This window comes from Mustela putorius, unplaced genomic scaffold (assembly GCF_011764305.1).
Source record: "Mustela putorius furo isolate JIRA1106 unplaced genomic scaffold, ASM1176430v1.1 tig00003867_pilon_pilon_pilon, whole genome shotgun sequence".
Classification (NCBI taxonomy): domain Eukaryota; kingdom Metazoa; phylum Chordata; class Mammalia; order Carnivora; family Mustelidae; genus Mustela; species Mustela putorius.
Window position 1 is genome coordinate 17,140,753 of NW_025422019.1, and position 18,220 is coordinate 17,158,972.

The 18,220-nt window shown below is 36.6% G+C and overlaps 1 protein-coding gene and 1 pseudogene across 2 annotated transcripts in view; one reads left to right on the plus strand and one right to left on the minus strand.

The window, feature by feature from the left end:
- The window catches only part of ZRANB3 (zinc finger RANBP2-type containing 3), a 323,717-nt gene that overhangs the window by 210,394 nt on the left and 95,103 nt on the right, over positions 1-18,220 (minus strand). The gene's annotated exons all lie outside the window — the stretch shown is intronic.
- Positions 3,293-4,081, plus strand: LOC101678231 (annotated as a pseudogene).

An 18,220-nucleotide genomic window follows, 5' to 3' on the forward strand; every position in this document is an offset into this window, starting at 1 on the left:
ATTTCATATTGACTATCACAGTTACTGATAATTAAAGTTAAAGTCTGGAAGCTAGAAAAGTCAGTTCTCTTATTACTATGATGCTCTGCCTGCATGTACTCCTATGTTTCAGGTAATACCTCAATTATTTCACTTTTCTCTATTCCAACTATTGTAAAAGCCTCTACTCATTCAGTGTTCCATAGTAACAAGTATTTAGCCTGAGTATGTGCAAGAGGAAAGATGCCTCACTCAATCCGAAATGTAAAACAGTACCATATTCACATAATTAAATAAAGCAGTTATTCAGATAATCCAGAAACTTTTAGAGTACTATTTTTTGGATTATAATCCACATGAAAACTCAGCACTAAACAATTAAAAACAAGAATTCTGACTGCTTTAAAACAAGAGTTTGCAAATTACTGTCCATGGGCCAAATCTGGCCTACCAACTAATTTTGTAAATAAAGTTTTAGGGGAATACAGTTCAGCTTGTTCATTTACATATTATTAATGGCTACTTTTGTGTGACTAAGACAGAACTGAATAGTAGTAACAGGGATTGTATGGCATGGAAAGTCGAAAATATTTATTATCTGGCCCTTAATAGAAAAAATCTGCCAACCTCTGTCTTAGAATATATTCATGAACTACCTTTAATGACCTAGAGGAAGCTTCTGGTACAGTGCCAAAGTGTTGTGAATTGGGCATGATAAATAAAACCTTTCTATTAACACTGTATGAAGAAACAAAATCTGGATTTATCAGAAGAATGAGCAAAGTCCATACAAACAGAAGTAATTTTATGGGACTAAGTTCAAAGAACTGTGCTTTTAATTTAATTTAACTGTGCTTTTAATTACAGAATTGTTATAAATTCAGAATTGAGGAAATACAAGATAATAGTTGAGAAAGAAATCAGATGACATAGATTGAAAGAGTTACAATGTCACAAAGACAGCCAATTAGAGAAAAAGTAGTCTCAAATTGTTAAAATGTTGTGCTTTACTTCCTTTGGCCAAATCCTGAAATCTTTCTCTTTCAAAAGCATGTTATCAGCATTCTTTACAAATAGCACTCAAAGTACAACTCATTTATAAGAACAGCAGAAAATATTAAGCAATATAACATTTCTTACAACATTCTGACATCATGATCTTGTGACTTAATGTGCCTGGGAAGAAATGTGCTGCCTAATCTTATATGCTTTTTTTTCAAGAATATACACTGAGCATCTATAAAAAGCCAATCTAGGAATTGAGGTGACTACAGTTAATATGTCCTCATCCCCATTACTTCCTAGGTGTAACTTAGTAAGTGCTACTCTAAACTTTGAGTCTGTGGCCTTTGTTCCCACAGCCTTGCACATATTTTAAAAATCTGTAAATTTTAGTTGATGGCATATATAACACATCACCTATTGAATGTACCCTTAAGAACCTAATGCTATCTGAGGTTGTAGTTTAAAAACACTGTATTTCTTTCTTCCAGCTTTACTGAGGTATGACTGACAAGCAAAAATCAAATATATTTAAGGTATACAATGAGATGTTTTAATATATATATATACCACAATCAAGTTAATTAACATATCCAGCTCTTCACAGTTACCATTTTTGTGCGTATGTGGTGAGAACACTTGAAATCTACTCTCTTAATGTTTCAAGTATATAAGGTATGATTATTAACTATAGTGACCATGCCATGTTTTAGGTCTTCAGAATTCTTTCATCTTACAACTGAAAGTTTGTACCCCCCCCTTTTTAAGATTTTATTTATTTATTTGACAAACAGAGATTACAAGTAGGCAGAGAGGCAGGCAGAGAGGAGGAAGCAGGCTCCCTGCTGAGCAGAGAGCCCGAGGCGGGGCTCGATCCTAGGACACTGGGATCATAACCTGAGCCAAAGGCAGAGGCTTTAACCCACTGAGCCACCCAGGCGCCCCAAGTTTGTACCCTTTGACCAATATCGCTTTCCCTACACCCCAGTAACCACCATTCTACTCTACTACTTTGAATTTGACCTTTTTTTAGATTTCCCATATAAGTGAGACTGAGCATTATTTCTCTTTTTATGTCTGGCTTATTTCACTCAGCATAACGTCCTCATTTAATCAGTGTTGTCGAAAATAACAGAACTACTTTTTAAGGTTGAATAATATATTCCTGCGTGTGTGTGTGTCTGTATGTATATAAACCACCACAATTTTTTCAAACCCCACATCAGGCTGCCCAGCATGGAGCCTGCTTACTCCTCTCTCTCTGCCTGCCTGTATGCCTACTTGCGATTTCTCTCTGTCAAATAAATAAATAAAATCTTAAAAAAAAAATTTATTTATTTATTTGAAGGAAAGCATGAGAGAGGGAGAGAGAGAGCATGAACAGGGTGAGGGGTAGAGGGAAAGGGAGAAGCAGACTCCCTTCTCAGCAGGGAGCCTGATGTGGGACTCAATTCCAGGACCCTGGGATCGTGACTTGAGCCAAAGGCAAACACTTAACTGACTGAGCTACCAAGGCACCCTAGGGTTTTTATATGTAAAATAGAGACCATTTTACTTTTTCCTTTTGAATTTCAATGCCTTTTATCTTTTTTTTTTCCCCTAATTGCTCTGGCTGGGAAATCCAGTACTATGCTGAATAGAAGAGGCAAGAGTAAATGCCTCTTTTAAATGTAGTAAACTACATTTCTGACCTATATGCATGTAAATGCTGTAAGTTCAGAGATCTCTAAAGAGCTGGAGAAAAATGTGGTTCTAGCGGTTACTTCTAGAAAGGGAAATTGAGGGACTGGGGGACTTAGAGAGCAGGTGAAAGGAAAAGGAAAACTTTTCACTGTAAAATCTTTCATGCCTTGTTAGTATTATTCCTTATACATAAATTAAGATTAAAGAGCACAAATGGATTATTTTTTTAAAACCCTTATCTTAGGGGCGCCTCGGTGTCTCGGTGGGTTGGGGCCTCTGCCTTCGGCTCAGGTCATGGTCCCGTGGTCCCGGGATCGGCCCCGCGTCGGGCTCTCTGCTCGGCGGGGGGCCTGCTTCCTCCTCTCTCTCTCTGCCTGCCTCTCTGCCTACTTGTGATCTCTGTCAAATAAATGAATAAAATATAAAAAAAAAAAGAAGAAGAATGTCTTTAAAAAAAAAAAAAACAAAACCCTTATCTTACCTAGACACAAGTAAGATATCTTTATCAAATCTAGGCATAGATCCCTCTCAAATCCTGTCATCAACAAAGACGTCTCCTTTGGAAATGGAACCACCAACCAATGCAATAGTGACAACTAAAGATTAAATATATAGGCCTAATGCAGGCATGGTTCATGGTTCCAAGAAGCATCTGAAGCATGCAGCAGCTCCAAAGCACTGGATGGGGATAAACTGACCAGTGTGTTTGCCTCTCATCCATTCGCTGGTCCCCTTAGGATGACAGAATGTCTCCCTCTCATCATTTTCCTAAGGAACAGACTTAAGTATGCTCTAATGGGAGATGAGGTAAAGAATATCTGTATGCAGCATTTTATTAAGACTGAAGGCAAGATCCAAACTGATATAACCTACCCTGCTGGCTTTATGGCTGTCATCAGCATTGACAAGACTGAGAAGAATTTCTATTTCTGATCTATGGCACCAAGGGTCACTTTGCTCTTCACTGGATTACACCTGAGTAGGCCAAGTATAATTTGTGCAAAGTGAGAAAGATCTTTGTGGGGACAAAAGGAATCCCTCATCTGGTAACCCATGATGCTTGCACCATCCACTATCCTGATCCCCTAATCAAGGTGAATGACACCATTCAGACTGATTTGGAGACTGGAAAAATGACTGATTTTATCAAGCTTGATAGTGGTAATCTGTGTATGGTAACTGGAGGTACTAACTTGGGAAGAATTGGTGTGACAACCCATAGACAGAAACACCTTGGTTCTTTTGATGTTCCTGTGAAAGATGCCAATAGCAACAGCTATGCCACCACCTCCCCAACATTTTTGTTATTGGAAAAGGCAACAAACCATTGATTTCTATTCTCTATGGAAAGGGTATCTGCCTCACGATTGCTAAAGAGAAAGATAAGAGACTTGCAGCCAATCAGAGCACTGGGTAAAATGGTCCCTAGATGATCTGATTGGAAGTCTTTATACTTAAGTAAGGATAGTACTTCATGAAAATAAATGAATAAATATTCAATTAGCATGCCAAATGCATTAGCTGGCTTTCAGCACTTTAGGGGAAATACTTTAATTGGTTCATTAGATCCATGGGAGCTAGCTATTTTACATTAAAAAAAAAAATAGAGGAGAAATGATCACTAAAGGAAGCGACAAACCTTGAATTTTCGTTTTGAAAGGAAGAGAAAGGTAAAAGAAAGCAATAAAATGTGTACCACAGAACTTGATACCCTTAACAGTGGAAAACAAGAATTAGAAACCAAGAGATGAAATTAAGAATAAGCACATAAGGGGCGCCTGGGTGGCTCAGTGGGTTAAGCCACTGTCTTCGGCTCAGGTCATGATCTCAGGGTCCTGGGATCGAGTTCTGCATCAGGCTCTCTGCTCAGCAGGGAGCCTGCTTCCTCCTCTCTCTCTCTCTCTGCCTGCCTCTCTGCCTACTTGTGATCTCTATCTGTCAAATAAATAAATAAAATCTTTAAAAAAAATGAATAAGCACATAAAATGGTCATGACGCTTAATGGTGCCACTCTCAAAAGATACCAACAGTATACATGTGCAAGAAACAGGGAAACAGCTAGTTCTTTTTTTTTTTTTTAATTTAAATTAATTTTTGTGTGTGTGTTCTAAAATTCATTGTTTATGCACCACACCCAGTGTTCCATGCAATACATGCCCTCCTTAATACCCACCACCAGGCTCACCCAACCCCCAACCCCCACTCCTCCAAACCCTCAGAAACAGCTACTTCTGCTCAGAGGAAAACAATGACTCTAAGTGTGTAAGTCTTCTCCTGTATATTTGTGATGGGGGATGGGGGCAGGAGGAGGTAGGAGAAAGATTGAATGGTAGCTTCAGCTTCACTCTTATTCTAAGTCTTCAAAGCAGCAGAGTATTATATTGAAGGTATAACCACCAGCACGTTGCAGGAGTGCAACAGGGGACAGGCATGGGAAGTCTACTATATTCCACATATGTAATCAAAGTTACTAATGAAAACATTGATATACAGCATAAAAATAACCCCTCAGATTAGAATGAGGTTTTGAGGGGCACCTGCATGGCTCACTCAGTTAAGCGTCCAACTCTTAATTTTGGCTCAGGTCATGATCTCAGGGTTGTGAGATCTAGCCCTGCATCAAGCTCTGCGCTGGGCATGGAGCCTGCTTGGGATTCTGTTCCTCCCCCACCTCTCTCCCTCTCTTAAAAAAAAAAAAAACAAAAAAAAAAAAACTAGATTTTTGGCTAAGGAAATGGAAGAAGGGTTTCTGATTAAAGAGAAGTTTTAAGTAGATACATAGTATGTTCAAATGCTATCTTTAACTAGAAATCTTATTTCTTCATCACAGTGAATCCATCTTATTGTTATAATAAATGAACTTTCTTTAAAAATATAAACCCATAGGACAGAAGGAGAAAACAGCAAGCAAATACCAGAAGATGAAACCAGATGAACAACTGAAAAGCACTTTAGGAGACCTAAGTGAAACCTTACCTCAGCAGAAAATAAAGTTGAAATGCAACTTGAGTGGCACTGAGTAACCCCCAAAGAGCTCAGAAAGTGGCAGAATAAGGTACTTTTCCAAGTTGGGTAAAAATAGGGAAGAAAACAATATGATTAGTTAAAAGCTTATGAAACAGTTAAACTCCCAGATTCTCTACTTGATACAATGCCCTCCCACACCCTATCAAATGTGAGTTTATCCTCTGAAGAGAGTAAAACAGAGTTTATCACTAGACAGAGAAAGATCACTAGACATTTAAGCACAGCTAATAATATTAAAGATAGATAATATTCAAAACATACTGAAAGAAAGCAAGTTGAAGGAAATCGTGACTATTTAAAGAGAAAATAACTCAAGAAAAATTGTCATTAATATTCTCAGAAAGGAGATATCACCCATAAAGTAAGAACAGAATGTAATACAAAATACTCAGAGAACAAAAAATAGCGCTTGAAAATTAAAAAACAAAACCAGAGATCAAAAGCTTAACAGAATAGAAAGATACAGTTGAGGAGAATTCTCACAAAGAAGTACAAAAAGATAATGAGATGAAAACAGGAAGACCAACTCAAAACATACAATATCTGAATAATGTGTGAAGAATAAAAAGAGAAAACAAGGAGGATATCAACTATACTGATATTAACAATTTTTAAAGTTCTCCAACTAAAGGAAGTTGAGCTTTCATACTGAAACAGCCCAAGCAGTGTCTAGGACATAATATGAAAATAACCTAATAAGCATGTCTAAAACTGGAAAATAAAAAGGGTATAAACAATTGTTCAGAAAGATTTATTTCCTGATTAAGAGAACCATAGCTTCCTAATGAAATTAAAGTCACAGGAGCTATGCTTTCTTTGCTATGTTGAATTTAAGTAACCTGCTTTAAGGATACTAACAAATAATTATTCCATAGAGAGTTCAATTCATTTCCAACTAATATTTACTGAACTCCTAAATCGTGGTAAGCTCTTTTGATTAATAAAAAAAAAAAAAAAAAAAAAAAAAAGTCCTAAATTTAAAAGATCTTGAGCCTATGGAAGCTTAGTACAAATTAAATTGTGTAAACATTTATTTATACTAATAGGTAAAAGACTGTCATATAAAATAGGAGGTAATCTTACTCTAAAGAACATTCTAGAATAATAGAACCAACAGGATCATAGGACCAAAGGGAAAAAAGTATAGATGGAAAAAATTTCAATTCAATACTAGTTTTTCCATGGTAAGAATAAACCAATTTTAAGTCTAATTATAGAACTACAATAATCAAAGCAATGTGGTATTTGTCCAAAGTTGGTATATGAATCAAAAGAACAGAACAGAGTTGAGAAATACACCCACACATACATGGTCAATTGATTATCAGCAAACATACCAGGGTAATTTGATGGAGAAAGGACAGACTTCTCTACAAATAGTACTAGAGTAACTAGGTATGGAAAACAGAACAAAACAAAGCCTCAAATCTACCTCACACCATACATAAAACTACAAATTCAAGTTGAAATGTATTATAGAAGTAGATGTAAGAGATAAAAATACAAATTTGTGGGGACATCTAGGTGGCTCAGTCAGTTAAGTGTCCAACTCTAGGTTTCAGCTCAGGTAATGATCTTGGAGTCATGAAATCAAGCCCTGTGTCAGACTCTGTGCTTAGTGTAGAGACTGTTTGAGATTCTCTCTCCCTCTCCTTTTGCCTCTCCCCCTGCACATGCTCTCCCTAAATAAATAAAATATTTTTAAAAATATATAAATCTGTGGAAGAAAACAAAAAAATCTGTGATATTTACTCTTTTTCTTAGATAAGACACAAAAAGCACAAACTACTGAAAAGCTGAGAAATTGGACTTCATCAAAATTAACATCTGCTTTTCAAGACACACTGCTAAAATAAGTCACAGCCTAGGACAACAAGTATGTACTAGCCCCCAAAAGACTTGTATTCAGAATATATAAACAACACTTAAATTCAATAAGAAGATAATGCAATTTATTAAAATGGACAAGAGATCTGAAAAGGTATTTCACCAAAAAGATGTACAGATGGCCAAGAGTCACACAAAAAATGTGCTCAACATCATTAGTCATCTGAGAACTGAAAATTAAAACCACAATAAGATACCATTACACAACTAGTAGAATGACTAAAATCATAAAGATTTAGAAGGCCAAATCTTGGCAAGGATGCAGGGTGACTAGAACCCTCATATATTTGCTGGGGCAAATAAAAAATATACACTCACTTTAAAAAACAGCACAGAAGTCTCTTATAAAGTTAAGAATAAATTTGCCATATGTCATAAAAATCCAACCCACCCCTGAGTATTTACACAAGAGAAATAAAAACATGCCCACACAAAGACCTGCATGTGAATAATTATAGTAGCTTTACTCATAGAAATGAAAAATTGTAAACAATCCAAAGTGTCCATCAAATGGCTAGATAAATTTTGGTACACCCATACAATAGATTACTACTCAGTAATAAGAAGGAATGATACACTCAACAAACAGATCAATCTCAGAAGTATTATGTTAATAAAAGTAGCCAGGCACAAAATGCTACAAATTGTATGACTCCATTTATATGGCAGTTTAGAATAAACAAAAATTGTTGTGAAAAGTTAGATTTATAAGAGGTGACTGTTCACAAAAGGGTACAAGGGAGCTCCCTAAAATAAAGGAAGCCTTCTCTATCTTGACTTTGGTGGCGGTTACAAAATTGTGTAAACTTATCCAAACACACTGAACTGCGCACTTTAAAAGGGTGAGTTCTACTATATGTAAATTATACTATATGTAAATTAAACTGTCCTTAAAACATTATTTTTTTTTAAAGATTTTATTTATTTATTTGACAGACAGAGATCACAAGTAGGCAGAAAGGCAGGCAGAGAGAGAGGAAGGGAAGCAGGCCCCCCGCCGAGCAGAGAGCCTGATGCGGGACTCGATCCCAGGACCCTGGGATCATGACCTGAGCCGAAGGCAGAGGCCTTAACCCACTGAGCCACCCAGGTGCCCCATCCTTAAAACATTTTTAATAAACCATTATGATACTAGAAATAAAGATGTCGATATGATTCCAACTACTGAGATTATAATCTTGGAAAAGACAATATTCAATTAATTTTAAAGATCAGAGAGTCTTCTTAAGAGTTAAAAAAATAACAAGAGGTTATCAGAATAAGAAAAATGAAGCTGGGCGCCTGGGTGGCTCAGTGGGTTAAGCCGCTGCCTTCAGCTCAGGTCATGATCTCAGGGTCCTGGGATCGAGTCCCGCATCAGGCTCTCTGCTCGGCAGGGAGCCTGCTTCCTCCTCTCTCTCTCTCCGCCAGCCTTTCTGCCTACTTGTGATCTCTCTCTGTCAAATAAATAAATAAAATCTTAAAAAAAAAAATGAAGCTAGCAGGAAATCGAAAATACAAAAATAATACATACAAGCACCTCTCAATTATACAACTGGGATCTTAACTGTCAAAATAATCCCAAATAGACCATAATAAAAAATAAGAATTCAAATATTTCTAAAGGAATTTAAACATAAATAGTCATTCAAATATATAAAAATGGGGACTTTTAAGTCTCTTAAAAGGTTATAAAAATGGAAATGCTTTTTTTACTCTAAAATTTCAAGTTGAATGATCAGGAACCAAACCCCCTGCACAGTGACACCTAAGTATGAAAGATATCATAAGCTTCTTGAGCAGCAGAAGCTTTAAGCACCACATCAGGCACCCTCCCTTCCTGGCCTGGAAATCTGCACCAGAAAGAGGAGCCCCCACAACATCTGGTTGTTAAAGTCAGAAAGGAGAGCCAGATGGCTATTGGAAACTGACTCCATTTTAAAGGTCACTGCACAATATCACTCATTCTGAGACAAAGCAGCGAAGGAGTGACTTGAAAAGTGCCTGGGCCACATGTGAGAGAGATTTATTAAGTAATTTTAGGTGTATGCAAGAGGGGCAGGGATCTGTAGGAACCTTCTCCAAAAATGGAAGAGTTGGTAAGTACCATTTTTCTTCCCTCGTTCAACCTACTTAGCCCAACCCAGAAGGGTGCCAGTTGTGGCACCCACTACCTACCCTGTTGACACCACTTGTCCCCATTCTCACCAGCCTGCCCTGGCTGGCACCCCCCAAAGAACTTCTGCGTCAGTAAACCTAGCAGGCAATATAAGTGGGGACCACCAAACCCCAAAACAACAATGTTCAAAGTGACTACCACCCTGCCACACCCACAGGCAGCCCTGGCCAAGACTTGTGCACCCTCCAAAGCAACTCCTTGGGGGAGGGGAATGGGGCCACACCCATCAGCATATTAACAGCAGCTGCAGCAAGGCATCTCAGCCAGCTGTACAGCAAGTCAAGGTAGCCAGCCCCACCTGTCAATGCAATGACAGCAGTCAGCAGCCACTCTGGAGTGCTTGGTTCTGGTGACCAGGGGGATGGAGCTCCTAGGGCCCATGGGGCACTCCTACTTGAGGCTATGGTAGCTGAGCTAATATATACTAACAAACACAGAGAGACAAAAAAGAAAAGACAGAGCAACAAGTTGCAAATGAAAGAATAAAACCAAACCTCAGAAAATAACTAAACAAAATGGAGACAAGCAATCTACCTCATCAAGAATTCAAAGTAATGGGCGCCTGGGTGGCTCAGCGGGTTAAGCCGCTGCCTTTGGCTCAGGTCACGATCTCAGGGTCCTAGGATCGAGTCCCATATCGGGCTCTCTGCTCAGCAGGGAGCCTGCTTCCCCCTCTCTCTCTCTGCCTGCCTCTCTCTCCATCTACTTGTGATCTCTCTCTGTCAAATAAATAAATAAAATCTTAAAAAAAAAAAAAAAGAATTCAAAGTAATGATCATGAAGATGTTCAGCAGACTTGAAAGAAGAGGGATTGAATTCACCAAGGACTTCAACAAAAAGACCGGAAATATAAAAAAGATCCAATTTGAGCTGAAGAGCTCGATAATTGAAATGAAAAATACACTAGAGGGACTCAACAGGAGATTAGATGATATAGAACAGATTAGCAATCTGGAAAACAGGTTAGTGGAGGTCATCCAAGCTGAACAGCAAGAAGAAAAAAATATATTAAAAAATAATAAGGAGGGGTGCCTGGGTGGTTCAGTGGGTTAAAGCCTCTGCCTTCGGCTCAGGTCATGATCCCGAGGTCCTGGGATCGAGCCCCGAATTGGGCTCTATGCTCAGTGGAGAGCCTGCTTCCCTCTCTCTCTCTGCCTGCCTCTCTGTCTACTTGTGATCTCTGTCTGTCAAATAAATAAAATAATAATAAGGATTGGATAATGGACCATAGAAACAACATCAAGTATACTAACATTCATATTATAGGGCTCCCAGAAGGAGAAGAGAGAGAAAGACACAAAAAACTTACTTGAAAAAATATTGTTAATCTAAAGAAGGAAATACACAATCAGGTAGCTTCAGGAAGCATGGGCAGTCCCAAACAAGATGAACTCAAAGAGATCACCACCAAGACAACTAATAATTAAAATGTGAAAAAATTAAAATAGAGAGTCATAAGAGCAGCAAGAGAAAAGCAGCAAGTTATACACGAATGACCTCCTCCTCACCATAAGGCTATCACCAGATTTTCAGAGAAACTTGGCAAGCTACAACTCACAACCAAGAATAATTTACCTGGTAAAGTTATCATTCAGAAGTAAAGGACAGATAAAGAGTTTTCCAGAAAAAGAAAAGTGAAAGGAGTTTATCAATCTAACTCAGCCTTAATATAAATGTTAAAGGGACTTCTTTAAGCAGAAAAGAAAAAGCCACAACTATGTGTACCTGAGTGGCTCAGTGGGTTAAGTGTCCAATTCTTGATTTTGGCTCATGTAGTAAGGCACCCAGGGCGCCTGGGTGGTTCAGTGGGTTAAGCCGCTGCCTTCAGCTCAGGTCATGATCTCAGGGTCCTGGGATTGAGTCCCACATCGGGCTCTCTGCTCGGCGGGGAGCCTGCTTCCCTTCCTCTCTCTCTGCCTGCCTCTCTGTCTACTTGTGATCTCTCTCTGTCAAATAAACAAATAAAAATCTTAAAAAAAAAAAAAAAGATTGAGCTCCAAGTTCAGGGCTGTGCCCAGTGGGGAGTCTTCTCGAGATTCTCTCTTTCCCTCTCCTGTCCACCCCTCCCTACACTCACATGTACACTCTAACTCTCTCTCTAATAAATAAATACTCTTAAAAAAAAAAAAAAAGAAAAAAGAAAAAGTCACAACCAGAAGAAAATTACAAAAAAAAATAACTTCAATGGTAAAAGAAACATATACTAAAGGTAATTGATCAATTATTTATAAAGCTAGTATGAACGTAAATAGACAAAAGTAGTCATTTTAATTACATCTATACTAATTGCTTTACCTACAACAATTAATTAGGAGATACACAAAATAAAAAGATGTAAACTATGACATCAAATATATATAGTGAGAAAGGGGGAAATAAAAATGTAGTACTTTCAGAATGTGTTTAAACTAGCATCCATGAACTTAAAACAGATAGCTATGTGTTTATAAGATGTTATTATACATGAACATCAAAGTAATCACAAATCAAAAATCTACGACACACACACACACACACACACACACAAGTACTCCAAGCATAGCACTAAAGAAAGTCATCAAATCACAAAAGAAGAGTACAAGAGAAAAAGAAACAGAGAACTAGAAAAAGAACCAGGAAGCAATAAACAAAATAGCAGTAAGTACATATCTATCAGTAATTACTTAAAATGTAAATGGACTAAATGATCTAACCAGAAGACAAAGAGTGAACAAACGGATTTAAGATAAACAAAAGGACCCATCTCTATATGCTCCTACGAGAGGCTCACTTTAGACCTAAACACAGATAAAGACTCTAAGTGAAAGGAACAAAAATGATATTCCATGAATGGCAACAAAAGAAAACCTGGGGTAGCAATATATATATATATATGAGACAAAATAGACTTTAAAACAAAGACTATAAGAGACAAAGATGGGCATTTCTAATGATAAAGGAATAACCCAATGAGAAGATGTTAACAAATGTAAAATCTATGACCCCAACATAAAAGCACCTAAATATATAATGCACATATTAATAGACATAAAGGGAGAAACTGACAATATAGTAGTATTAAAAAACTTAAACTCCTTACATCAAAGGACAGATCATCCAGACAGAAAATAAAGGCAATAACAGCTTTGAATGTCCCATTAGACCAGATGAATTTAACAGATTTATACAGAACATCCAATCCAAAACAGCAGAATACACATTCTTTTCAAGGGAGCATGTAGCATTCTCCAGGACAGATCACATGTTGGGCAACAAGACAAGTCTCAATAAATTTAAGATGATGGAATCATACTAAGCATCTTTTCTGACCACAATGGTATGAAAGTAGAAATCAGTTACCAGAAGAAAACAAAACAGAGCAAAACAAAAAGATAGAAACACAAAGAAGCTAAACAACATGCTACTAAACAGACAATGAGTCAACAATGAAATCGAAGAGGAAATCAAATGATAACTGGAGACAAATGAAAATAGAAACAAAATTTTCTGAAATTTTGTTTGTAGCAAAAGCAGTTCTCAGAAGTTTATAGTGATGCAGATCTACAGTGATGCAGGTCAAGAAACAACTAAAATCTCAAACAATCTAATTTAGACCTAAAGGAAGTTAAAAAAAAAAAAAATCAAAGCCCGAAGTTAGTAGAAGGTAGGAAATAATAAAGATCAGAGTGAAAATAAATGAAAGAGAGACTAAAAAATAAGAAAAGATGAATAAATGTAGAGCTGGTTCTTTGAAAAGATAAAACTGATACACATTAAGCCAGATGAGTCTGGCTTTAAAAAAAAAGAAAAAGAAAACGAGAAAAGAGAGGCACCTGGGTGGCTCAGTCGTTAAGTGCCTGCCTTCAGCTCAGGTCATGATCCCAGAGTCCTGGGATCAAGCCCCACAATGAGTCCCTCATTGGGCTCCCTGCTCCATGGGAAGCCTGCTTCTCCCTCTCCCTCACCTCCTGCTTGTGTTCCCTCTCTCATTGTGTCTCCCTCTGTCAAATAAATAAATAAAATATTTTTTAAAAGAGAAAAAAGAAGGAAAACTCATAAGTGAAAAAGGAGAAGATGTAATCAAAACCACTGAAACAAAAAATTATAATATTTCTACAAAAAAATTACATGCCAACAAGTTAGACAAGAAGAAATGGATTAATTCCTAGAAACATACAATCTTCTAAAACCAAATCAGGATGAATCAGAGAATCTTGAATAGACCAATTACTGGTAATGAAATTACATTAATTGTAAAAAAGCTCCCAAGTAACAAAAGTCCAGGACCAGAGGCTTTTAGGACCGGGTGAATTCCACCAAACACCTACAGAAGAGTTAGTAACTATTTCTGTCAAACTATTCCCAAAAAAGAGAAAAGGAATGAATTCTAAATTCATTCTACAAAGTCAGCATTACTGTGTTGCCAAAACTAGAGAAAATATTACCCCCCTCAAAAAAAAAAAAAAAAAAGGGAAGAAAGAAAGAAAGAAAATAACAAGCCAAATCCCTAATGAGGATGGATGTGAAATTCTACAACAAAATATTATCAAACTGAATTCAACAATACAGTAAAAGGATCATGCATCACAATGAAGTGGGATATATTCAGGTGTGCAAGGACAGTTCAATGTCCATAAATCAATCAACGAGATACACCACATTAATGAAATGAAGCTGAAAATCATATGATCATTTCAATAGATGGAGAAAAAGCATATAAAATTTAACAATGAGTCATGATAAAACTCAAAAAAGTAGGGATTGAGGAATATACCACAACATAAAGGCCATATATGACAGGCCCACAGCAAATATACTCAGTGGTAAAAAACTGAAAGCCTTTCCTCTAAGATTAGGAAGGAGACAAGAATGCCCACTCTTGCCACTTCTATTCAACAAAATATTGGAAGTCCTAGCTAGAGCTAATCTCATACTCAAAGATGAAAAGCTAAAAGATTTTCTAGGATTAAGAACAAGACAAGATGTCAAATCTTACTACTTCTATGCAACATAGTACTCAAACTCCTAAACACAGAAATCACTTAAGAAATAGAAATAAAAGACATCCAAATTGGTAAGAAACAAATAAAATTGTCATTCTCTGAAGTCACTATTAGAATTATTAAATAAATTCCATAGGGCACCTAAGTGGCTCAGTTGGTTAGGCATCTGCCCTCAGCTCAGATTCTGATCCCAGGATCCTGGGATCAAGTCCTTCTCCCTCTACCTCTCTCTCTTGAGTAAATAAAAATAAAATCTTTATAAAAAATAAATTCAATAAGGCTCCAGAATACCAAATTAATATACAGAAATATGTGGCATTTCTTTATACTGATAACAAACTAGCAGAAAAAAGTTAAAACAATCCAAATTACAACTGCACCAAAAAAACCCTAAGTTAATTTAACCAAGGTGAAAGATTTATACTCTAAAAATTGTATAACTGTAATAAAATAGAAGATGACATATAAATGAAAATATATACCGTGCTCATAAATCAGAATATTGTTAAAATGTACATAACTACCCAAATAATCAAGATTCAATGCAATTTTCTATCAAAATACCATCACCATTTTTCATAGAATTACAACAAATAATCCTAAAATTGTATGGACCCACAAAAGACCCCAAATAGCCAAAGTAATCTTGAGAAATAAGAACAAAGCTAGAGGTATCACAATCTCTGATTTCAAACTATACTTTTAGCACAAAAATAGAAATACAGAACAATGTAATATAATACAGAGTCCAGAAATAAACTCACACTTATTTGGTCAATTAATGTACAACAGAAGAGTAAAGAATATACAACGCGGGGGTGGGGGGTGTTGCTGGAGGGCTTAGTCCATTAAGCAGCCAACTTAATTTCAGCTCGGGTCATGACCTTAGGTTTATGAGACTGAACCCTGAGTGGGCTTCACACTCAGTGGGAGTCTGCTTCTCTCCCTCTCCCTCTACCCCTCCTCTTGCACACACATGTGCCCTTTCTCTCTCTCTCTCAGAAAAATAAATAATTTTTTAAAAAACTGGGGACAGAGAGACTCTTCAATAAATGATATTGGGAAAAGTGGACAGCTATATTTAAAAAATTAAAATTGGACCACTTTCTTATACTACATACAAAAATAAAACTCAAAATGAATTTAAGATCTAAATGTAAGACCTGGAGCCATAAAACTCCCAGGGCAATAAAATCTTAGGCATGAGTCTTAGCAGTATTTTTTTGGATCTATATCCTCAGGTAAAGGCAAAAAAAGCAAAACACAAGTGAGACTATATAAAACTACAAAGTTTCTGTACAGCAACAACAACAAAATGAAAATCAACAAAATGAAATCAACAAAATGAAAGCTTACAGAATAGGAAAAAATATTTGCAAATTATATATCTGATACAAGACTAACATCTATAGATATGAAATTTGAAGACTTTATTTATTCATTTACTTAGAGAGCAAGTGCTTGTGCACAGGCTGGGGGAGGGGCAGAAAGAGAGGGAGAGATCTCAAGCCGACTCTGTGCTAAGCATGGAGACAGACCTTGAGTTCAACCTCATGACCCTGAGATCATGACCTGAGCCAAAACCAAGAGTAACAAGCCACCCAGGAACCCCCAAAATATATTCTAAAAAACAACACCTGGGGCGCCTGGGTGGCTCAGTGGGTTAAAGCCTCTGCCTTCAGCTCAGGTCATGATCCCAGGATCCTGAGATCAAGCCCTGCATCGGGCTCCCTTCTCAGCGGGGATTCCCCCACCTCTCTCTCTGCCTACCTCTCTGCCTACTTGTAATCTGTCTGTCAAATAAATAAATAAAATGTTAAAAAAAAAAAAAACCCACACAACTCCATACCAAAAATAAAACAATCGAATTAAAAATGGGTAGACATTGTTCCAAATGAATAGACATTTTTCCAAAGCAGGCATACAGATGGCTAAGAGACACATAAAAAGACACTCAACATCACTATTCATTAGGGAAATACAAATTAAAACTGCAACAAAATGTCAACTCACACCAGTCAGAATGGGTAGTATCAATAAGACAAGATATAATAAGTATTGGAAAAGATGTGGAGAAAGGTAACCCTTGTGCACTGCTGGTGGATATGTAAATTGGTTTTGCTACTAGCGAAAACCATATGGAGGTTACTCATTAATTAAAAGTAAAAATACATATATATGAACCAATAATTCCACTACTGGGTATTTACCTAAAAAAACACTAATTTGTAAACATATATGCACCCCTAAGTTTATGACAGCATTAGGTACCATAGCCAAGATATGAAAGCAATCCAAGTGTCCATTAATAGGTGAGTGTATAAAGAAGATGTGGTACAGTGGAGTATTAATCAGTCATAAAAAAAAGAATGAAAAAAAAAAAAGAATGAGATCTTGCCATTTACAACAATGTGGATAGACCTAGAGACTACTATGCTAAGAGAAGTAAGTCAATAAATAAGGAATGAAAAGTACAATATAAGGCATATAGTCCATAACACTGTAATAATGTTATGTGATGACAGATGAGAGCCACACTTATCATGGTGAGCACAGTGTATAGCACCTATATGAATCACTATGTTGTAAAACTGAAACTACTATAACACTGTATGTCAACTATCAAGAAAAATGGAAAAAATAAGTAAATAAATAAAGATTAAGTATCATTCTATGTTATAATCAGTAAAAATCAAGAACAAAAACAAAAAATGAAATCTTGCCACTTGCAATATGGGTGAACCTAGAAAGTATCATGCTAAGTGAAAGAAGTCAGAAAAAACACAAATACCATATGATTTCACCTATATGTAGGAAATTTTTTTTAAATGAAACAAACAAAAAACCCCAAGAAACCAGAATCATAAACACAGGGGAAAAACTGGTGCTTGCCAAAGGGGAGCACATGAGGGAATGTGCAAAATCAAACATCAAGTTATACAATAAATAAATCATGTGGATGTAAAGTAAAGCAGAGGGAATATAGTCAATAAATATTGTAATAATTTTGTATGGTGATAGATGGTAACTACATTTAGCATAGTGAGTATTTTGTTGTGTATATGAACATGGAATCCCAATGTTATATACCTGGAACTAATAGAATATTGCATGTCAACTATACTTCCATTAAAATAAGTTTTTAAATAAAAAGTTAAAATTTTAAAAAAAATCCTAAGTCAAGATAAGCAATCAAAGTAAAACCTAAACCTATAAGCTACAGTATAAGGAGATTGTGTAAGAAAGATTTTCTGACTATTTTCTGAAAGATTGATGTAAAGTTTGCTAAAGTCAGTATTTTTAAGAGAGAACAGTACCTGACAAACAGGATTGACAATATTTATGAATTCCAGGTATTTTCATAAGTGGTAAAACTGGGGACTGAAGTACATTTTAACCTTTAAATCAACTATTCTGGGGCACCTGGGTGGCTCAGATGGTTAAGCAGCTGCCTTCAGCTCAGGTCATTATCCCAGGGTTCTGGGATGGAGCCCTACATTGG